The sequence below is a fragment of the Triturus cristatus genome, chromosome 9 (genome assembly GCF_964204655.1).
Source record: "Triturus cristatus chromosome 9, aTriCri1.1, whole genome shotgun sequence".
Taxonomy (NCBI): domain Eukaryota; kingdom Metazoa; phylum Chordata; class Amphibia; order Caudata; family Salamandridae; genus Triturus; species Triturus cristatus.
Window position 1 is genome coordinate 926,199,931 of NC_140592.1, and position 24,677 is coordinate 926,224,607.

Consider the following 24,677-nt stretch of genomic DNA (forward strand, 5'->3'; position numbering starts at 1 on the left):
ACCTGGGCAGCTTGGCTCCGCTGCTCCAGGTCAAACTGGTCTCACGAGTTCCCCGTCCTCTGGCCATCTGTGATTAGCATCAGGGCTTGACACACCATAAAGTCTTTTCATCCTACACAAGCCTCCAGCTAATCTCTTTCACACCTGACTGTTCCTGCTTTATGGCTTGTTTCCCAAAACAGGAGATGCTCATGTTTATTGGGGCCTATCGATATCTGATGTGGGATCTGAGCCTTGCTGTGTAAATAATTGCGGGCTGGCTTAACTGGAATGTGGGATGGTCATCATGACTCTGCCTTTTCGTTTTGTAATGTATACTTTAAATGACCATGCCATAAACCTAGGAATGTATGCCTGAGGCAGGAAATTCTGTATTTAAGGAGAAGCCCGTTTCTGTGATTTTCAGCAGTCTCCTGAGAACATACACGCTGTTGTACTTCTAGGACGCCTGTAATTGGTCTGCAGCCAATAAACTGATCTATGACTTCACCCAGAAGACTCTGTGTTTCTGTAGGTCTGAAACAGGAAGAACCCCGAAGTCATAGGGTGTGTTCCCCTGCACCGCTGGGCTTAAAATACCCAGTACTTCATTACTGCCATGTCCAGCACTATAAATCATTGTTGGACTTGGCCCTCTCTGCAGAGTCATCCCCAATTTGTTTGCCTTCACCTCTCCTATTTTTGCTGAATTCGTTTTTGTTGGCCTTTGAACTGTGCACACTTTAGCACTGGTAATCAGTGCTAAGGTGCTTATGTTCTCTCCTTTAAACATGATGAAATTGGCATACACCCAATTGGCCCATTTAATTTACTTGTAAGTCCCTAGTAAAGTGGCACTATAGGTACCCAGGGCCTGCAAATTAAATGCTATTAGTGGGCATGTAGCACTTATTGTTTTGTCCACTTAAGTAGCCTCTTAAACATATCTCAGGCTTGCCATTGCAGCCTGTTTGTGCTGTTTTAAACTGCCATTTTGCCCTGGGAAAATAAACCTTTTGCAAAATCTAAACCTTCACTTTTAGTATATATAAGTCACCCTTGGAGTAGGCCCTTAACATCCCAAAGGGCAGGGTGCATTGTATTTAAAGAGTTGGACATGTACTTTTCAGTTTTACGTGTCTTGGTAGTGAAATTCTCACAAATTTGTCTTTCACTACTGTGAGGCCTCCCTCCCAAATAGGATAACATTAATTGAGAGCAGGTAGAAAGGTCATGCTTGGTGTCTGGAGAATTGTAATTTAAAATCCTCTTTAAAGGTAACTTCGGAATTTAAGTCACAATTCTGAAAATGTCCCTTTGAGAAAGTTGACTTTTTCTTGTCCTAACCATTTGGTGCCTGCAGCCTGTTTCCTGACTCACATGACTGAATGTAGTTGGCAGTCGGCCTTTGTGTATTCCTCCCAGACAGCCAAAGAGTAGAGGGTCTGGGAATTGGCAGGCTGGACCATCTCCTGCAAGTTGGGGGGCAGAGATGTCAACAATCACACTTGCACATCAGAGGCCGCACACAAACAACTTCACACTTGCCTATTGTGCCTGCACACAGACTGGGACCAAAGCAGAGAGGCAGAAAATTCCCAACACTTCTAAAAGGAGAAATTTCCAGAAACTTTCCCTACTTCAAAGGAGGCACTAAGTATAAACATAGGACACTCAGACTGACTCTTCAGATCACTTCTGCACCGTAATGGAAGACTCAGAAGGACTACTCTGCTGCCAGAAGGATTGTTCCGCTGCCCCACTGCTCTGCTGCCCTGCTGCCTGAGTAAGAAGACCTGGACCTGCACCTTGAACCCATGACTACCAGAGTTACTCCAAGGGCTAGCAGGCTCTCCTTCTGTTGTGACCTACATGGACAATACAATATCCAACACCCTTCAACCCTGCACCTGGCCTTTGGATGCTGTGAGTCCTGACCTGCTTAGTGCTGTCTTCCCAGTCCTGGATCCTTTGAAGTGAGGATAAAGTTGTTGTCCCCACCAGAACCGACACTGCCCAAAACTGCCTGACACAACCCAACTCAGCCCTTGCAGCTCCTCTTCGGAACCAGTGCAGTGTGATGCAACTTGACGCAGGACCCCGCATCACACCTCAGAACCACCGCTGCTCTGCGTAATTCACTGCTTCAAGGGCATAAGTTACAATTCTCAGTGGGCCTCACCTGGTCCACGTAATCGGCCCAAACTCCATCACAGTAGGCTTTAACGTGTGACTTTGCCCATGTCTGGCGTGGCTAGATAACCACAGTTGACGCTTTGTGCTTTTAGGTACTATATTTACCTAAATCTTTTAAATTGCATATCACCGGTTCTACTGATTGGATTTCTGTCATTTTGGTGTCAAATAATTTGTAAAAATGTACTCTAGTTTTTAATGTGCTTCATAAATGCTTTCTGCATTGCCTCTAAGTTAAGCCTGACTGTTTTTGTGCCAAACTACCAGAGGGTTAAGCCCAAGTTAAATTAGTGACTTTTGCAGTTCACCATGACAAGGATTGTGGCTGTTGCTTGAGAAGTGCTAACACAGCCCTCACCAAGCAACCTATTTTCTCACAATCAAGTAGGCATCTTCGTTCAAATTTCCAGTTTTTAATTTGGTGGCAGGCATAAAGAAGTCTAGGGTTGGAGGGAGAATGCTGTCTTATCTCAGGCCAATATTATGTCATAAACTACCTTTGAAGAGCAATCTATCTACTCATATCTGTCTTAGAGGAAAGCATTAAAAACATATCTATTCTGCTAATTGTTCTACTGGCTACTGGTTACTGGTTTCTTATTGTTGGATGTGTCAGGTCTTGTTCTTATCTATTTAGAGTCAAGATGACTATTGGGTGAATGTGAACTTTATAAGTTACATTCCATTCCATAAATGAATAAGAATATTGGAGCTTACCCACTAGACTCACCCATGCTCACTTATGACCATTATCTGTGCATGCTTATTTTCTGTGCTGTGCACTTTCACTGAACTTAAGGCTTCAAACTATGGAAAATATCCCTGTTACAGGGCTGCGTTTGAAGCCTTCCAGTAGGCTGGCTGAGCTAATGGCAGGCTACCATAGGCCTGAGTCAAACGTGAGACCACATAATAGAAGAAAACTAGTAAAGGGGAGTTCACACTTGTTAACTCGCAGCAGAACTTGATCAATACGACTATTACAACCCCCTCTCTCAATTGTACCTGTCACCTAGACAAAAAAATGCAACTCTACCCATTTGCGTCATGCCCCTGCTCTATTCTTTCACCAAACTTAGCGGTCCGCCCGCCACCCTAGCGGTGCTGGGACTGGCCGCCAGTGGTGCAGCGGTCCCGCACCGCCAATTAGGATGCAACTGCCACCCGGGCGGTCGCATCCCGCAAATCCAACATTGTGGCGGGCGGTGCTGTGAGCAGCACCCACCACAATGTAGGAAATGCATGTTGTGCATTGGCATGCACAACGTAACAGGCACCGCGCGGTGCCTGCCACCTTGTGTATGCCAATGTAGGGGGTACCCAGTCCCCCACCCCCCCGGGGGCGTCCAACGGGCCCCCAAAGCGATTCCCGCATGCCTTTCCATGGCAGAGTCTCCGCCATGGAAAGGCATTACACTGCCCACATCATAATATGATGGCAGTGCCTGCAAGGCACCGCCACTATATTATAGGCCTTTTCCGCCCGGCAGGCAATCGTGACGATTGCCTACCAGTGGAAAAGTGGCGGACGATCTTTCCGTCTGCTGCGGTACACCCACCATGCTAATGTGGCAGGGGTAAAAGGCCGTCCAGCGGGGTGTGTTGGCGGGTGGAATGCCACTGCCGGTCTGGCGGTGGCGATCCGCCCGCCATGCTAATGGGCCCCTTAGACTGCTGGTAGCCAACCGCAGCTAATGGATGCATATTAATTTTCCAATTGGCTGAGTGAATCTAAGCATTTTGGAAAATGTGGTAATGTTTATTGGACAAGCTTTCTGGGAATATGTGACATGTGTAGCGTCCTCCCCAGCCCAGGAGCATACAGATGAAACACGTCATGCACGGAGCTAATGGCAGGCTACCATAGACCTGAGTCAAACGTGAGACCACATAATAGAAGAAAACTAGTAAAGGGGAGTTCACACTTGTTAACTCGCAGCAGAACTTGATCAATACGACTATTACAACCCCCTCTCTCAATTGTACCTGTCACCTAGACAAAAAAATGCAACTCTACCCATTTGCGTCATGCCCCTGCTCTATTCTTTCACTAAACATAGCGGTCCGCCCGCCACCCTAGCGTTGCTGGGACTAGCCGCCAGTGGTGCAGCGGTCCCGCACCGCCAATTAGGATGCAACTGCCACCTGGGCGGTCGCATGCCGCAAATCCAACATTGTGGCGGGCGGTGCTGTGAGCAGCACCCACCACAATGTAGGAAATGCATGTTGTGCATTGGCATGCACAACGTGACAGGCACCGCGCGGTGCCTGCCACCTTGTGTATGCCAATGTAGGGGGTACCCAGTCCCCCACCCCCCCGGGGGCGTCCAACGGGCCCCCAAAGCGATTCCCGCATGCCTTTCCATGGCAGAGTCTCCGCCATGGAAAGGCATTACACTGCCCACATCATAATATGATGGCAGTGCCTGCAAGGCACCGCCACCATATTATAGGCCTTTTCCGCCCGGCAGGCAATCGTGACGATTGCCTACCAGCGGAAAAGTGGCGGACGATCTTTCCGTCCGCTGCGGTACCCCCACCATGCTAATGTGGCAGGGGTAAAAGGCCGTCCAGCGGGGTGTGTTGGCGGGTGGAATTCCACTACCGGTCTGGCGGTGGCGATCCACCCGCCATGCTACTGGGCCCCTTAGACTGCTGGTAGCCAACTGCAGCTAATGGATGTATATTAATTTTCCAATTGGCTGAGTGAATCTAAGCATTTTGGAAAATGTGGTAATGTTTATTGGACAAGCTTTCTGGGAATATGTGACATGTGTAGCGTTCTCCCCAGCCCAGGAGCATACAGATGAAACACGTCATGCACGGAGCTAATGGCAGGCTACCATAGGCCTGAGTCAAACGTGAGACCACATAATAGAAGAAAACTAGTAAAGGGGAGTTCACACTTGTTAACTGGCAGCAGAAGTTGATCAATACGACTATTACAACCCCCTCTCTCAATTGTACCTGTCACCTAGACAAAAAAATGCAACTCTACCCATTTGCGTCATGCCCCTGCTCTATACTTTCACCAAACTTAGGGGTCCGCCCGCCACCCTAGCGGTGCTGGGACTGTCCGCCAGTGGTGCAGCGGTCCCGCACCGCCAATTAGGATGCAACTGCCACCCGGGCGGTCGCATCCCGCAAATCCAACATTGTGGCGGGCGGTGCTGTGAGCAGCACCCACCACAATGTAGGAAATGCATGTTGTGCATTGGCATGCACAACGTGACAGGCACCGCGCGGTGCCTGCCACCTTGTGTATGCCAATGTAGGGGGTACCCAGTCCCCCACCCCCCCGGGGGCGTCCAACGGGCCCCCAAAGCGATTCCCGCATGCCTTTCCATGGCAGAGTCTCCGCCATGGAAAGGCATTACACTGCCCACATCATAATATGATGGCAGTGCCTGCAAGGCACCGCCACCATATTATAAGCCTTTTCCGCCCGGCAGGCAATCGTGACGATTGCCTACCAGCGGAAAAGTGCCGGACGATCTTTCCCTCCGCTGCGGTACCCCCACCATGCTAATGTGGCAGGGGTAAAAGGCCGTCCAGCGGGGTGTGTTGGCGGGTGGAATGCCACTGCCGGTCTGGCGGTGGCGATCCGCCCGCCATGGTAATGGGCCCCTTAGACTGCTGGTAGCCAACCGCAGCTAATGGATGCATATTAATTTTCCAATTGGCTGAGTTAATCTAAGCATTTTGGAAAATGTGGTAATGTTTATTGGACAAGCTTTCTGGGAATATGTGACATGTGTAGTGTCCTCCCCAGCCCAGGAGCATACAGATGAAACACGTCATGCACGGAGCTAATGGCAGGCTACCATAGGCCTGAGTCAAACGTGAGACCACATAATAGAAGAAAACTAGTAAAGGGGAGTTCACACTTGTTAACTCGCAGCAGAACTTGATCAATACGACTATTACAACCCCCTCTCTCAATTGTACCTGTCACCTAGACAAAAAAATGCAACTCTACCCATTTGCGTCATGCCCCTGCTCTATTCTTTCACCAAACTTAGCGGTCCGCCCGCCACCCTAGCGGTGCTGGGACTGGCTGCCAGTGGTGCAGCGGTCCCGCACCGCCAATTAGGATGCAACTGCCACCCGGGCGGTCGCATCCCGCAAATCCAACATTGTGGCGGGCGGTGCTGTGAGCAGCACCCACCACAATGTAGGAAATGCATGTTGTGCATTGGCATGCACAACGTGACAGGCACCGCGCGGTGCCTGCCACCTTGTGCATGCCAATGTAGGGGGTACCCAGTCCCCCACCCCCCCGGGGGCGTCCAACGGGCCCCCAAAGCGATTCCCGCATGCCTTTCCATGGCAGAGTCTCCGCCATGGAAAGGCATTACACTGCCCACATCATAATATGATGGCAGTGCCTGCAAGGCACCGCCACCATATTATAGGCCTTTTCCGCCCGGCAGGCAATCGTGACGATTGCCTACCAGCGGAAAAGTGGCGGACGGTCTTTCCGTCCGCTGCGGTACCCCCACCATGCTAATGTGGCAGGGGTAAAAGGCCGTCCAGCGGGTGTGTTGGCGGGTGGAATGCCACTGCCGGTCTGGCGGTGGCGATCCGCCCGCCATGCTAATGGGCCCCTTAGACTGCTGGTAGCCAACCACAGCTAATGGATGCATATTAATTTTCCAATTGGCTGAGTGAATCTAAGCATTTTGGAAAATGTGGTAATGTTTATTGGACAAGCTTTCTGGGAATATGTGACATGTGTAGCGTCCTCCCCAGCCCAGGAGCCTACAGATGAAACACGTCATGCACGGAGCTAATGGCAGGCTACCATAGGCCTGAGTCAAACGTGAGACCACATAATAGAAGAAAACTAGTAAAGGGGAGTTCACACTTGTTAACTCGCAGCAGAACTTGATCAATACGACTATTACAACCCCCTCTCTCAATTGTACCTGTCACCTAGACAAAAAAATGCAACTCTACCCATTTGCGTCATGCCCCTGCTCTATTCTTTCACCAAACTTAGCGGTCCGCCCGCCACCCTAGCGGTGCTGGGACTGGCCGCCAGTGGTGCAGCGGTCCCGCACCGCCAATTAGGATGCAACTGCCACCCGGGCGGTCGCATCCCGCAAATCCAACATTGTGGCGGGCGGTGCTGTGAGCAGCACCCACCACAATGTAGGAAATGCATGTTGTGCATTGGCATGCACAACGTAACAGGCACCGCGCGGTGCCTGCCACCTTGTGTATGCCAATGTAGGGGGTACCCAGTCCCCCACCCCCCCGGGGGCGTCCAACGGGCCCCCAAAGCGATTCCCGCATGCCTTTCCATGGCAGAGTCTCCGCCATGGAAAGGCATTACACTGCCCACATCATAATATGATGGCAGTGCCTGCAAGGCACCGCCACTATATTATAGGCCTTTTCCGCCCGGCAGGCAATCGTGACGATTGCCTACCAGCGGAAAAGTGGCGGACGGTCTTTCCGTCCGCTGCGGTACCCCCACCATGCTAATGTGGCAGGGGTAAAAGGCCGTCCAGCGGGGTGTGTTGGCGGGTGGAATGCCACTGCCGGTCTGGCGGTGGCGATCCGCCCGCCATGCTAATGGGCCCCTTAGACTGCTGGTAGCCAACCGCAGCTAATGGATGCATATTAATTTTCCAATTGGCTGAGTGAATCTAAGCATTTTGGAAAATGTGGTAATGTTTATTGGACAAGCTTTCTGGGAATATGTGACATGTGTAGCGTCCTCCCCAGCCCAGGAGCATACAGATGAAACACGTCATGCACGGAGCTCTGCAACAGACATCTTGATTCCTCAACATACAACAATCACACACCTTAACACCTCCTAGCAGCTTCCGTAATTCCTATTTAAAGTCTGCCCAAAACTGCAAGGGTCCTAGCACTCATAATCTTAAAGACACTACATCTTCCCCTTTGTTAAATAAAAAGAACAAACAACATTAACAGCATATATCCTCAATGAGCTGTTGAGGTGCTTGCACTGGTTTGCCAGATCGGGTGGTATGAAGTAGTTGAAGGGTACATTGATCATTCACCAATAACATAGGCTCATATGCTTGATCTGGCCTTTCGTGTGTGGGTTGCCTCGCTCACGATCTCAGGAGCAGATGAACACTGAGGCAAATGGCTAAAGTGTGACGAGTCCCAATGAGATAGACTTTCTGTGACAATGAGTGGTCACCATGCGTCCTTTGGTCTTTACAACTGTCAGAGGGTCGACAGCAAACAGAGTGTTTGATATCCAATTCCATTTCTGTTTGACCAGTACCTAGTCCCATTTATTGAAGGCCATTTTCTGAGTGCGTCGGTGCCGATCACATAGGTTTTCATCTTGCACTTTCGAGAAGTGTCTGTAAAATGAACCTTACCAGTCTTTATTTATCAGTCCGATGTCCTGTTGGTAGCTTAGTTCTGATGGCTCTCCAAAATAGCAAGGTGGCAGGGCTCTCACAAGTGGTGGAGTTGATCAATAAGCGCGAAGGGCTTGACACATGGCTTGTTTTAGATCAATTCCCTCCATCGATGCTCACTGAATCACTCTCTTGAGGGTGCCCATAATCATTCGACAACACCATTGGCCTGAGCCCTGAGAGGTGTACTCCTATGATGCTTGATATTGAGTCGAACAAGAATCTCCTTAACCTCTTTACTATTGAAAGGTGGGCCATTGCCAGATTTTATAACAGTGGGGATGTCCCACGCTGCACAGATGTCATCAAGCTGCTTGATGAGTTTGTCATGGGTTGTCAATGATAAGTCTTCCACCAAAGGAAAACATGAGTATTCATCAATGAGTACAATGCGATGATGTCCATTTTCCAGGGGCCATGAGAATGCAATAGCCACTCTCTCCCAGGAAGGTCAGACATGGTCAATGGATGCTGTGTCACGTTGGGAGATAAGCAGTTACACTAATGGCATGCTGTCAGTTATTTCTCAACTCCTTCCTCTAAGCAATGGAACCACACTTGATCACTTAGGGCTCTTTTGGCAGCTGCAATGCCACAATGGCCTTCATAGGCCAGTTCAATGACTTTGCTGACTCAGGCTCTCAAGGATGACAATTCTCAAGCCTCTCAATACGATACCCTCTCGGGTGATAGATAGTTCATCCTATACATTTTTAAATTTTCAAAATTCAACATCATCAGCAAAGGGTAAAATGTTTTTCTTCCATGCTTGAGTTGACATGAGGTCTTTGAGGATTTTCAAGTTCTTATCTGTATTGGTAGCAGCAAAAACTCTGTTCAGTGGATAGGGCTGCTGGCTTGCTGGTCCACACAATGAAGTTGACATACTCTTCAGTCACTTTGGATGTCGAACTGTGCGATGTAGCGTCGCTAGTGAAAATGATTGCATGGTTTTTATGTTTCTCTGGCTTTTGCACAATTTCAAAGTCATACTCTTGCAGTCACAACCCCCACCCCTTAATGCGAGGGAGCAATTTGGGTTTTGGATTTCCAAAGATAATGAACAAAGCCAGCTGGTCCGTGACAGTGGTGAAACGTTTTCTTTATAGAAACACATGAAGATGTTTGTAGGCCCACAGTATAGTCAAACTCTCCTTTTCTGGTGGAAAATAGGCATGTTCATTTTCAGGCAAGCTTCGACTGGCATAGGCCACAATGTGTCTCTGAGCATTTGGATGACCATTGTCTTGAGAGGGCCCCAGCCCCACAGGACTTATATCTACTGTGATCTCAGTATATAGACCATTTCAGTTGCATTCTCAATTGCATGTTTTTTTTCTATTGAAGTTTTGATCTCATTCAAGAGAGCTTTCAAATGGGATATTTCGCTTTCTTAAGTCTCTCAATGGAGCACTCACTGTTGCGAAGTTATGAATGTACCTTGAGCAGTAACTGTCCATTCCTAAGAAGGATCACACATTTGTGGGGGACAAGTAGATGACAGTGCTTTCACCAAATCTGGATCAGGGGCCATTCCCCCATCAGGGAATATGTGCCCAACAAATTTAATTTTGGCCTTGTGAAACTCACACTTTGCTGCATTTAGAGTGAGACTTGCATCAGCAAGTAACTGACACACTGGTTTAAGTGCCTTGTCATGCTCCGTTGGTATTGTCCCAAATATCAGTATTTCATCACTGTACTTAAAAGCATGGGTAACAGGTAGAATTATTCGGCATATAACATTCTGAAAAATGTCTGCATCAGAAGATGCTCCAAAACTCAGTCTTACATATCTGAACAAACCAACATGAGTCAAAAAATGTAGTAATTAACCTACAATTCTCTTCCAGCTTGAGTTGATGGTATTCCTTGCTTAAGGAGGGAAAAGACTTTGGCTCTGTTTAATTGCATGATCATGTCTGCTATGTGGGCATCAGGACGTCTTTCTCTCTTGATTGCTTTGGTGGCCTGGCGCATAAAAACACAAATTCTCAATGCACCTCCACTGTCCTTGTTTGGCACCACACCTATGGGCGAAACTGGTAGAGCGTTTAATGATGTCATGCTTCAACAATGTTTCTAGTTGTTTCTCAATGGCTTCTTACAAGTGAAAAGCGATTCTGCTGTGCTTTTGTACAACAGGGTGAATATCCTCCTTAATATGAAGTTGCTAAACCATGAAACAACAGTAAGAACTGACTTACAATTTCAAACCGATTACGAAGTTTGTAATTGAGAGATATCAGTCCCATGTCAGCAGCTGTGGCGAAGCTGAGCAGGCATGCACTGGATGAGGTTACTTGAAGGATATGGATCGGCGCTTGCACTGATGCTGTTTTGTGTTGCATAGTTTCTGTGAATAACCCTTGACTTTGCAGTGGTTCAGAAGCAGCCCAAATGTAAACCTTTGTGCCTAATGGAGTGAGGCAAGACACAGGGGACAGGCTACAAACCTTTCTACGGACATGATGTTGATCGAGGCGCGACTGTCTATGATGAAGGTTACTGGCTGAGCGTTCACTGTCAGTGTGATTTTGGGACAACGTCCAAATGAAGTTTGTCGTTTCGTTAGTAAACTCCTTTTGAATGGTGGAAATGATTCTACAACGTATGGCTTCATCATTGCTGAAATAAGTGAACTTGCAATGCTTAATGAGAGTATCAAGTCTTTCAACAAACTTATCCATTGTTTCACCAACCTTTTGTCGTTCTTGGTTGAAGATGTTTCTTTCAAAGTCGGCGTTCGGCATTGGATTAAACTTGGCTTCCAACGCTTCTTTTATCTACTGGTACGATTTTGCTTCAGTTAGCAGGACTTCATTTATCACTTCTTTCACTCCATCACCAGCAACGTTCTTTAACTATTTAATGATCTTCTTATCATTTACTTCTTTTAGCGCATCTATGAAGTCATCAAATGTTCCGATCCATGGAGCCCACCTGGCACCAATGTTTTGTTTCTTCGCCATGTCGAATGCCGGTGGTGCTTTCAGAAACATGGCAGCATCATATTTTAAGCTCCCTTATGTTGCCATTGGAAGTGTTTGCTGTTAAGGCAGCATTTGCTGTACTGGATGCGAGCTGCAACTTTTGCACGCATAGGCCTCTCACCTGGGTCCGGGTCATCATGTCCTATTGGCGGTCATGTGGCACTTCGCTTGCTTGTGCCGGAAAGTATGTTGCTGTTTTCATACCTGGTTATCATGCCTCTAGCGTTTGCTTTACATGCATGGTGACTCTATGTTATAGTACAGCGCAATTTCTCTTCTTTCAGCCTTACCAGCAGATTCCGATGGACTTTTGAATGTGCTCCTCTGTAAGGACTTCAACTTCTTCTAGGGGCCGGGTACGGGCTGGAGTGGGGCTTTGACTCCAGATACGTTGACTTCAGACTTCTTCACATCGTTTTGGGGAGTACATGGCATATACAAGCAGTTTGCTGTATTGTTGCAAACTCTCAGTCTTGTTCCTTCGGGGGCCCAAATCCCCTTCTCAGCGCAAGTTGTACCATCCTCCACAGCCCGGGGGCATGCACATGTACACATGGAGCTCTGACAACTTCATTCTTCAGCATACGATCACACATCTTAATTCTTCCCAGCAGTGTAATTCCCTTTTCAAAGACTGCCCAGAACCACGAGGATCGTAGCGCTCATAATCTTAAAGACACCACAACATTCACCTTTCACTCTCCTGTCCTACTTTCATGGATAAGCTGGTCAAATGCAAAGCAGTATTACCAGCGACTCAGGTGGATGAAACATCAACACACATAATCTTAATATTTTGAACTGTATTTAAAAAAAAAAAGACTACAACCTTCGATGTCTTACCCTCTGTACATTCTGAAAACACCACAACACACGTGAGAGAACTTTGGCTCTGACGCACAAGCGCCTCCTCCTTTATTGCACTTTCATTTTCACACCCAGCTCAGTCTTCATTTCTACTAAGGCACATGGCCTATTTTGCCACCAGCAAGAATATCATGATTAATTTTTGGTCACAAAATAGAGAAGAGGAACTTTCAACCTCTGTTCTCTCTCACATCTTCAAAAGTGTCCTCGTGTTGCATGTTTGTACACACGCGAGCCCCTCTTGCACATAAACATGTTTACAGAATTATGCCATGAATTGACGGTTATTTTTTTTTAATTATTGAGTACCATAGTAACGAAGCATAAAGTGCATCTGTCCTCCAGACAGCAGGTGGCTCGTGGTTGCGCTAATTATTGCAGACTGACACTTTTAAAGACGGTAGGTAGGAGGAGATTTATCTCTTTGAACCCCGCGGAGGATACACATCTGGGATTAACCTAATTAGAAAGTAGATTCCAGCAAAATGAGGTTCAGCGCATTTATCTAGAAGCAAATATGATATAGTTCACAAAAGCCACATCTTTAAGAAAACTGTGAGGCAGTAGGTGCTTCGCCTTAAAACCGACACGGTTTAGAACAGCACCATTCTGAAAGTGCAAATACTGCCATTGCTTTATTAAGCTAAAGGTTGTAAGACACGATCACCACATTTTTTAACCAAAATATAAATGTCAATAAAAGCATGTACGCTGCCGGGCAGGAAACAGGAGGTTTATAGAAAAATCAGGAAATGTACTCAAAGGCCTAGATGGGTCTAAAGTCAGTCAAATGTCAAGAGGCCTGCACAGGTTCTGCAGGAAATAATGCATGCAGTCTTATACCATTTATGCTGCAGGTCACTATTGCTTTTTGGATACCCGTAGTCCTTTACACATACATTAAACAAATACTAAAAAGCAGTAAACAAGTATGGATGTCAATTTGAAGTTGATCGGTGTATTCTACCTGAATATGATGCTTTAAATATAGTCCTTAGAAAATAGCTTAGCTAGAATACTGACTACCAAAACAATGTGAGGGTAAGCAAATATAGGTAAGTATACATTTATTATTCCGAAGAACAAATATATGTATTAGTATCTCACATGGCATATCGCTACAATGTATATGCTTGCATAGACAATCTACTTGAAATATCAGTGAGTATTTCACGTAACCAATGTTTTTTCTAACAAGTATGTTTACTTTGTGAAAAAAATGAAAATTGGTCACAGCCCTATTTATTTCTATAATAAATGGAGAGAAATGCATCATGGCTTACTTGAGCGTCCACCATTCATGAACAATGTCATGTCACACACATTCCTAATAACAAGCATTGGCAATGCCAAAAGGTCTGGCTCGTGAATGAAAGTGACATTTATGTCACTGATGTAGACACTCAACAATGCACCATAAATGTACTTTGTTGCTCATCTGTGCACTTATGCATCCATTCATCCATCCAATGACTCATCCTTCCATTCATTCTCTGATACAATTATAATAAAGCACATACAAACTCAATAACATATCTCAAAAGTAAAAGAATAAAAGTAGACAAAAGAAAAATATCTGCCTTCTGAACACAGTGGGTATATGTTTGCAATAATTAAGCTAAACAAAGCAGCGGGTGTATTTCTTGGAAAGGTATTGTGTAAATTGCGAGAAGCTGGCATACATCAGGTAAACATTTATAAAATAACAAATATGTACAACATTTCAGTTGAAAAAACAATATACAACCCCTCTTCATAGAGACTAACATGAACCATCACAGTGAAATTCTACACCCAGGGTTTGGCAGAGTAGGTGACCAACATGATAGCTCATGCCTATGACGGAAATGCATGAGATTACATGTAACCAAATACCTTTCTATGGCCTGCAACATAATGAGACAATAATCCAATATTAAATGCCTACTGGCTTTACCATATGCTTTTCACAATAAAAATGTCAGACCTACTGCCTTTGTAATAACTTTTCATAATAAACATGCTAGACCTATGGGATCTGGCATAATATTACCCTACACACCACTCAAGCCTATAGCTTTTACCATTGGCTTGTCACCATAACAAATGCAGGACTACTGTACTGAGCATAAGCTTTCCCACAAGGCAATCACCAGCCATTCAGTCATAAAATTCCTAAAGTATACACAATTACATATAGCAAAGCAAAATAATATTTCTCCTGACAGGGCTTAAAAATTATTCACACAGTGCAAATCTTCTATACTCATGATTTGTCAGAGGAGGTAACTGACACCAAAACCCTTGCCTACTAATGTAATCTATGAGATTTCATATATCAAAAAAACCTAACGGTAGGCTTTAGTTCAGAGTAATAACAAACCACCCTTAAATGCCTATTGGCTGTTACATATACTTTTCACAATCAATATGTAACATCTACTGCTTTTATCATAAATTTACATAATAAACTATCAGGTATATAGCCTTTATCAGTGGTTTGCCACCATAACCTGCTTAAACCCATTCTACTGAGTGTAGCTTTCCAAAAGGCAACCATTCGGCGTACATTCATAAAAGCACAAACGTATACAAAACTACAGTTAGCAAAGCAAAATATAATCTGTCCTAAGACTGCCTAATAAGAAATATTGTAGTAAATATCCCCTATCCCAACAGTTTGATCAGGTAGACCAACACCAAAATCCTTGCCTACTACAGTAATCTATGAAATTCCATGTAACAAAGTACCTGCCGACAGGCTTTAGCACAGTGTAGTAACAATCCATCCTTAAAAGCATATTGTCTTTAACACATGCTTATCATAATCAGTAGATGGAGCCTACTGACTTTGCCATAGCATTTCATAATGAACAGATCAAATCTAAGGAATCTGGCATGCTTTTCTCAATGAACTGATGACATATTTACCCTTTAACATTGGCTTTACTTTTTATGCAACACCAGCCTATGCAAGTGCACATAAAGCGGCAAATAATCATGCATACAGTTATAAAGTTGCAAATATATAAGACAAATACAGCTTGAAAAACAATATACAACCCCTCTCAACAGGACCTAACAAGAATCATTACAGTAACCCCTCCCCCCGAGCTGAACAAATTTCCATTAATTTTCTTCAATCATTAAATGGTGAAAAAGTTAAAGTACTGAAAAGTATACTATGTGACTGAAATATTTCAGCTGGCTTCCTGGTCATTCTCAAAAGGTATATACAGTTGCAATATTGAGGAAGCTATTTAGAGGCAATTACATTGATTTACACTACCTTGCACCACAATTTGGTTCTTCATTGTTGCATAATCATAGTGGCCCAACAATGGGGGGTGCAGAGACAGAGGCATCTATTACGATAATGGTCGAATTGCCGCCGCCGGGCCGGCGGTGGCAACCACCGGGCCGGCGGCGGTCATCCGCCCGCGATCGCAACCCAGAAAACCGCCGGTCCCATTAGCATGGCAGTGACGACCACAGCAAAGCTGGACGGCTAAAATGGGGCTGGTGCAGGGCCAGGCTCCGCCGGCATGATTATGATGCCGGCGATAGCCAGCCTTTCCGCGGCGGTGAACCGCCATGGAGAGGCATGCGGAGAATGTCTCCGGGGGCCCATTGCGGGCCCCCAATGTGTTTGGGTGGGGTGGGGGTGCACTGGGGATGGAACCCATGGTATCCCCCTACATGTCCCTGTACCAGCTGGCAGGCACTGTGCAGTGCCTGCCACTCAGAGTAGGGATATGCTGGACATGCTTTTTTGGACATCGAGGCGGTGCTGCCAGCGCAATGTTAAATGCCGCAATCGTACCACCGCGGTCGGATTTTGACTGCGGAGCATACTAATTGGACCGGCGGTTATGCCGCGGTCCTAGTGGGTGGTGTTTTCCCGTTACCATGGCGGTCGGAGTGATTTTTAAGCCTGGGCAAAGCACTACGCTACGCTTGCGTAGTTTGCGAAGTTCGCGCTACTTCGCACTACGCGAACTGCACGTAGCACAGTGCGAACATGCGTAGCGTAGTGTTGCGTAGTGCTGCAGTCATTTTTTGCTTGCTCGTGGTCCTCAACGTCAAGTTGGCGACCGCGAGCAAGCAAAATGACATCCTGGCGAGACTTTTTCCTTGTTCGCGATCAGCAACATCAAGTTGGCGATCGCGAGCATGGAAAATAAACCTCCCGGCGAGATTCTCAACGCGAGGAGGTCAGGTTTCTCATTGCGAGTGGTCGCGTACGCTCGCGACCGCTCGCGATGAGAAACTACCAGTTCGCGTTGAGAAAGCTGCCGCTCGAGTAAAAATCTAATCGAGCAGCAGAAAACTACAGCTCGCACTGTGCAAGATGCCATTTTCAATGATTGCACAGTGCCGGTTGCTTGTCCGCACTGTGCAATCATTGAAAACGACATCTGGCACAGTGCGAACAAGGTACTACGCAGTTCGCGAAGTGCTACGCGTAGCTCGCGTAGTGCGAACTGCACTTTGCGTAGCTTCGCGAAGTGCTACTTCGTGAACTACGCCCAGGGTTAGTGATTTTACAACCTCCATCCTAATAGACCCCTTAATGTCAAATCAAAAATATCGATTTACACAAATAGTTAGTAGAGTTACAAATATTGTGGTTCAGAAATATCGACAGACAAATTCTCTTGGTCAAGAATATCGAACTTAGATAAGTAATATCGATGTTAAAAATATTGAAGTGTAAAATATCGTTTGCAAAAATATATTTGGTAAAAAGATTGATTTTTTTATTAATGTTTTGTATTTTAGCATATATTTTATTTGTATGTGATGTATGATTTTTTGTATAAGATTTGTTTGTATTTTTAATATATTTGTTACATTATTAGTAGTTATTAATTTTTTTATTTGTAATTTAATTATATACAATTAATTGATTATTTTTAGTAGTTATTAATATATTTTTTTAATTGAATTGTGCGTTTTTAGTTCAGTAGCGGATTGTGGGTTTATAGGGGAATAGGTTGGGAATTAATTTAATTATATTAAATGTATTGAATATTTTTTATTCATTATTATTCCTTTAGTTGAGATGTCATAGTGTTAAATGGGTAAAGTAATTTGCTATTAATTAGTTAATAATTGGTAGTTAATTATCTTTAATTAGTTAATTGGTAAATAATTATGGTAAATGTGGTCGCAGTGAGAGCAGCGAGCAAGCAGAGTAACAGAGCAGCGGAAGCAGCGGGAGCCGGGAGCCGCAGAGGTAACATTGCTGAAAGCACCGGATTAGTGACGGACCAAGGACCAAAGACTTGAGAAAGTGAGGGATAGTAATACAGCCCCCGCTGCCCGGGTGAGTGATAGCGGACAATAGACGGCAGACAAAACCTTTAGAGCAATAATGGCAAAACGCTAACACCCCTCCCCTTCCCCCTCCACACTCGGTCCTCGGTTCTATCTCGCTCTCTATCTCACTCTCTCGCCCTGCTTAACCCTGCCAGCCTCCAGCCACCACCCGCTAAACACTGCCAAACACTACCTTTATCAAGCTGTTACACTTACTTGGAGAGGCAAAGAACTTGGTCTTTGGAGAGGGAAAAGACTCTCGCTGGAAAGACCCTCGCTGTGGGTTGCAAAGGGATTGTGACTGGTGATTGGTGCCCGGTGACTGGTGACCGGTGCCTGTCGGTGATCATGGGAGGCAAGCGCGACTGCCCTTTAGCAGGCGGCTGCAGCAAGTGTGTGCCCCTGGCGTCTTGCGGAGGCGGCCTGATTAGTTCAGATGCAGCCAGCACCTCAGCCTTGAGTGCCCCGCTTGCCCCCGCCCTTGCTCCAGCTCTCCACCGTCTCACCGTCTCACCACCTCACTGTATTCATCCCTACACCACCCTGGCTGAAGTCCTAAAGTAGATTTGCCAACGACTCTAACAACTCCAACCTGACTCTAACCTTTCACTGATCCAGTCCAGGACAAATCTGCTGTGTTCAACTCACAGGTCACTATTGCCAGCAATTCCACCTGCAAACAGAAAAGACAGTTAGCCAGGGTGAGGGATTGGAGATCTCAAGGCCGCCCCTCAGCTGCTCATTGTAGTCCCAGTTACCCGGCCTACCCACCGTCGATCATTCATCGGTTGCCCAGGTGGGACATCCAGCCGGCGAAACTGCACAACAATTACCAAAACAATCACCCTTTCACAAACAAATAAGTCCTAAAGACTGCCAACTACCAGGAAGACGCAGGACCGTTCCCAGTAGCAAAACCCCCTTAAAATGAGATCGGGCGAGTAAGGAAAGCTCTAACAAGGAATACCCAAAAAAGCACACAGACGAAGGCAGCATCCTCAATGGCCCTCATGCAAACTCAATCACCCGCAAACCTAAATCTAAAATCAGTTTTCGATTCAGGACGTGATCATCTGATTGCCGACATGCTGGAACCAGGCCAGACAGAGCCCACAAACTCTACGATAAAAAAGGTCTCATGAAGGGATTACTTCAGGAATTCAGCCCCAGCGACAGCCTTGAGGAAAAAATCTAGTCCCTCTAATAAGTTCCAGGCACTCCTTCCTATGACATAGGAACAGCGTCGCATCAAATGCTGGTACAGCCCACGATTCACGCAGCAGCTGGAGGGCTTGGCAGCCCTATACCAACAAGCCTACCAGTATTAATAGAGTCCTCTCTAACAGATGCCTTAGATGCTCCAGATGACAGTCGATTACATCAGGCCTCTGATCAACAGACAGCACAAACCTAACGGATGTCTCTTCAAGCTACCATCTCCAAAGATGCATTTCTGCTAACTTTTCAGCCTGCTCCGACCTCATGTCATTTTTCCCCCAACAGCACTAAAATTACCAAACTCAACTTCACGGGATTATCAAACAAGGAATACCAGAGTTCCGTCACCGCAGGTCATGACCCTTCCATGTGCCCATTTCAGTAATCTCAACCAGTCACATCCAGAAAGTTCTCAAGACAACGTTGACCAAGGAGATCAAACGGCCAACCAAGAGTGGCCCAACAAGAAAGTAATTCTCACTTCTCTAGATCCATTGTTTTTCACTAATGAACCTAATAAGTCCACTGTGCATGAAAAGCCCCCATCAATTGACCTAAATGACCTATGGTCTTAGTTATTGCAAACCCTTCAAACCACGGCCGCAGCACTGACCTACAACTCAGACAAGATGGACCTGCAGGTGCACCTTTTAAACACACTTGCGGTGTACACCGCCGGAATTGATCAAAAACTGGAGGCGCTCAATTCACTCATCATAAAAGCCCAACTGGTTCAATCAGTATGCTGCTGCTCCCCTATAACTGACTCTCTATCGTCCTTACCTCAATTTCTCTCCTCAGCATTAACAGAGATTAAGAAGCTGCCAGAGCCGAGGCTTCATGACTATTCGCCCCAGGCTTCTAGTTTGGTCCAGGATCCTATTCCTCCAGAACTGCAACCCCGACCCCTCTTCCCACTCCTCACGGAACCAGCCAATGGCAACGTAATTCTCACAGAACCAGGTAACCTTCACAACACACACCGGCCATTGAAATGGGAAAAAAAAGACAGCATAAGAGCAGGAATAAACAAATAAAGGAAACCAAAAGCTCAAGAGTTAGTTATTCCCCAAAGTCCAATTCAGAGTGTCCTCGGGAAGAACAAGCTATGCCAGTTGTAACAGGAGCATATGCGAGCCCGCAGCCAATGGCGCCTCAACCGGTTACCCAGAAAGAACTCTTATGACAGAACAGTCAATTTGTAGGGCCATTTCAAGATCCATGGCCCTCCTCGCAGTTACTTACTCAAGTAAAACCTGGTTTTAATCAACTCCCAACAGTAGTGCCAGCACCAGTCATAGGGCAACCAGGGTCCGTAAATCTCCAGACACCATTTGCGGACACCGGTGCCATTATTCCATCTATAGTGGAGGACAATAACATGGGTCCACAGTGCACAGTCGAGGAGCAAGCCCACTTGAATCCTTTCAATTTATCAAATCGTCACCAGCTGGAGGCCACAAGTAAAAGACCCCCAGTTTTACTTTAAATTACCTATCACTGAGAATTGTCCCTTCAACCGCCCATCATAGCCACAACCAAGCTGTCCCTTGAATAAAACTAAAAAAAAAAAACAAAGCCAGTAGCAACTGATGAGGCCTTCATGCAAGCGAGTAACAGCCCAGAAACTAAACTGCTGCTAATCCCAGAATATGTCTCAAGAGGCCCCCACAACATTCTCAATCGTGGAAACATTCTTAGACTCTTCAAATCATCTCCGGACTTAAGCACCTTGCAATCAAAAGATATAGTTGCAATTGAATTTATACCAACTTTTGGATTCAATATGGGTGAAGCAACCCAACTTACACTAGCATCTCCAGCAATTCGAGAATTGGTTCAGTCAAAAACCGAACAATTTAAAAACCGGGGCATAAAAATCACAACGCCCAGTGTCCCCCGCTATCCATTAATATTAGGAAATAACCAGGCTCATTTCCTCAGCACAACTTCAGCCCCTTTTTCAGTTCTAAAGTCAGCAAGAAGCCATTCACCATCAGCAACCCCAGAGCATATACTCAACCAGCAAATCCCAGAGAGGGTAGACTGGTCATGGTTGCCAGGGGCACTATCGAGAAGCCGGAATGATTGAAACATCCTTAACCATGGCCTAACAATATGCTCTTGGGACACAAATGGATTAGGGCTGAAAAATCAATCCGCCTCCACCCTTGGTTTTTTAAAGGAATACAACATCATTTTCTTACAGGAAACCTGGGCAGTAGATAGCATCCCTATAGAAGGCTACCTCGAATTTACGTCATTTGCCTCAAGACAGTCGAAGTTTGGTAGGCTAAGTGGGGGCCTCACGATTTATGTATCAACTAAATTATCCCAACGCACCACACAGATAAAAGTTGAAGAAAACTGACTCTCTGGCATAGTGTTGGGAAGTTTCCCTAAGGATAGGCAGTTGCTTCTCCTCAGTGTTTATATTTCCCCCTCTACCACCGAGAAAAAACCCAAAATGGACAGTTTAACCAACATCATCTGCAATCTACTAAGCGAGTACAGCAGCATACCCACTATAATTTCAGGAGACTTCAACACCAACTTCCATTGTAACCCATTAGAGGACATATGGATCGATCCCCCAATGGGTTCCCTCACATTTCGCTCCCCAGTCGACTTCTACAGGAAATAGACCATCGAAACTGGGGGAGTATGCAGTCATTCAGCTTAGCAGTGTAGGATTCACCGTACTGAACTGGCATCTTCACACGGACATTCCCCCTGCCTGGACCCGCTCAGACGGTCGAACACACTCCTTCTTGGATTTCACCTTAGGGAGCAGAGAGATACTTCCCCTGATCGAGAGTTATTACATTGCATCACAAGGCGAGAGCGATCATCGGCCACAAATTATAACATTATCCGCCAATATTCCAAGTCATCAGGAACTCGCTCATACCCATTCAGAGTGTCAAATAGAAAACCCAAAGCGGATAAAATGGTCGGATGCCACGGCTCTCCCTATGATGGAAAAATGTAGAGCCCAACTACACTTAACACTGGAGTCAGATATCTCGGTCATTAGCAGCTGGGCTAGCTTCATAAATCAACTATTTGACGACTCGCCACCTAAGCGGAGCATTAGGCAACAAGCTTTCCAATTTTGCATCTCACCAGCTACAAAGCAATTAAAAGCACGAAGAAATCGAGCACTATGCCAATCTAGGAAGAGCTCAGGTGATAAAACCAAATTCAACAACTACAAGCAAGCCCAGGTAGCATTCAAGAACGCAATACGCAGGGAAAAAGAAGCGGCTTTGGATCAATTTTCATGAAAGAAAAAATCCCAATTCAAAGCAATTCTGGTCTCTTGCAAACCCGGGTCTATGAGGTAGAGGTGGTGACGGTAATGCAAACATCAGTGCAGACAAATGGAGCCAGGTCTTATCATCGCATATTAAAGACCATAACACAAAGGATGACCATCTCATATCCCAGAATTCAGCTAACGCTGAGATTCTATGTTTAGAATCCAAGAGTCCAAGACAACCCGATCTCAGTCACTCACTTATTAACGTGACAGAAGTGTCAATAATTGAGGGCTAAGCAGAAAACAATGACTTACCGTCGGAGACCACAGTGTCATCGGATGAGCTAAAAAACAGGATCTCATGCACCATAAGGAAAACCAGGGCCGAAGGAGCACCTGGGCCAAATGGTCTCCCCAGGCTATGTTCAAATCCGATGCAGACCTATGGTCAGCTTACCTGACCCCCCTGTTTCTCCACTGCAGACTAAACAACACCATCCCAGAGTCCTTGCGAGGTGCTATCATTCACCCAATTCATAAAGGCGGGAAGAGAAATGACCCTAATGATTACCGAATGATAGCACACTTAAATGTCGAGTCCAAATATTATGCCAGCATTTTATTAGAAGAGCTGCAGGCCAGGGCCGACACAACAACGCGACTCCCTTTTAACCAGACTGGTTTTGTGGCTAACTCTGGCACTACAGCTAACTTACTCACCTTAACTGTCCTGATGGAGAAAGTGGCAGCCCAACAAACCCAATTGCACTGCTGCTTTTTTGATTTTAAAACGGCCTTCGACCTTGTACCCCGGGGCCCACTGTGGCGAAAACTAGAGTCCTGGGGCATACCTCCGACCCTCCTACACGCTATCATCCAACTACATTTGGAAACATGGATCAGAATCAAGCTGGGCGAAGGTTCCCACGTGTCCAGGAAAATCGGAACTAGATCCGGAGTCAAACGAGGCTGTGTGCTGGCTCCACTCCTTTTTAACCTGTTTATATCACATCTATCCCCATCACTCGATAGTGTCAACTGCCATCCCCCTCAACTAGATGGAATTCTGCTGTACGCCGACGACTTGGTGTTGCTAAGCCATACAAAAGTGGGCCTACAGAGGCTTCTCGATGAACTGGCACCCTATACTATAAGAAACTCCTTAGAACTGAATCTGCTAAAAACTAAAACAATATCTTTCAGGAAGCAAAAGAGGCCATGCGGAGGGTGGTTCTTTAATAACACAAAACTTAAATCAACATCTTACTACAAATATTTGGGAGTTTTTCTCGACCGCAGATGTTCATTCGTCAAGCAAAAAGAAACATTAAGGACCAAAGCCTTGTCACTAGAGGCCGCAGCTGCAAAACTGACAAAACAGCTACTTGGCCCAAGCCTAACCCCCATGCTGAAAGTGATGAAGGCGAAGATACTCAACTCTCTGTCATACGGGCACGAGATCACGAAGGGCACAACAAGTACTTTACTAAACAAGCAATCAACATTTTTAAATATGTTTTTCGCCAAAATCAGCTTCACCAGTCCAAGTTCGACTCTGGGCCTACTGGATCATCACAGCGTAGAGGCTGGGGCGTTCATACATTTCTGTAACAGACTGCGCCATGCCAGGGAGGGCTCCCTGGAGGCCAGACTTTGGCATGAAATATCGAAATACCAGACCAGCCAGAAGTATCGGCAACACCTGGATCACAGCCTACACTTACTAGGAGAAAAAGAACTCTGGGGAACAAACCCCTCCCAGTCAGTGCTAAAGATTGCCATTAAGAAGAGTGTCAGATTGTGGTCTTTTCACTCAGACAGGGCAACTCTGTCACAAAGGAAACACGCCTGGGCAGTAATTTCCAATTTGAAAACCAGGTGTTGAGTTGCCCCAAATTTGCACTTTACTGGAAACAAAAGTTTTAAGCGCTGAGGATGGGTGACTGGCCATTTTGAAAGAACCAGCCTGAATGGCGCCGCTCAGGCAATAGCATCAAATGCAGGGTGTGTGGCTATCACTCAGAAGCAATGGAACACATAGTTTGTGCATGCCTTGCTATGCTTACAGACAGACGGTTACTATTGCGGGATGAATGGATCAGGCTAGGAGTTTGATCATGCCGCCAGGCCATAATAGCTACCCTAAACCCAAACAACATCAAGCTGAACATTGGGCTTACCAAACTTGTCAACAAGGTGCCAAAATGGTTGTGAGACACCAGTGCCGCCAAATCTCCCCTACCCCAGCAGGGCGGCATTCAGCCCATCGGCTCAACAAAGAACATGGAAAACTTTGAGTATGGTGAGAAAGCAGGAGCCCTATTGGCATGGAAAGCAAGAGTTGACCGGGTTAAAATTAACATCGATGAACTAATTATTAATGATGAAGGGGAGAAGTCAAGCAGTGTAGAGGACATGCAAGCCTGCCTGTTGTCATTATTCTCAGAG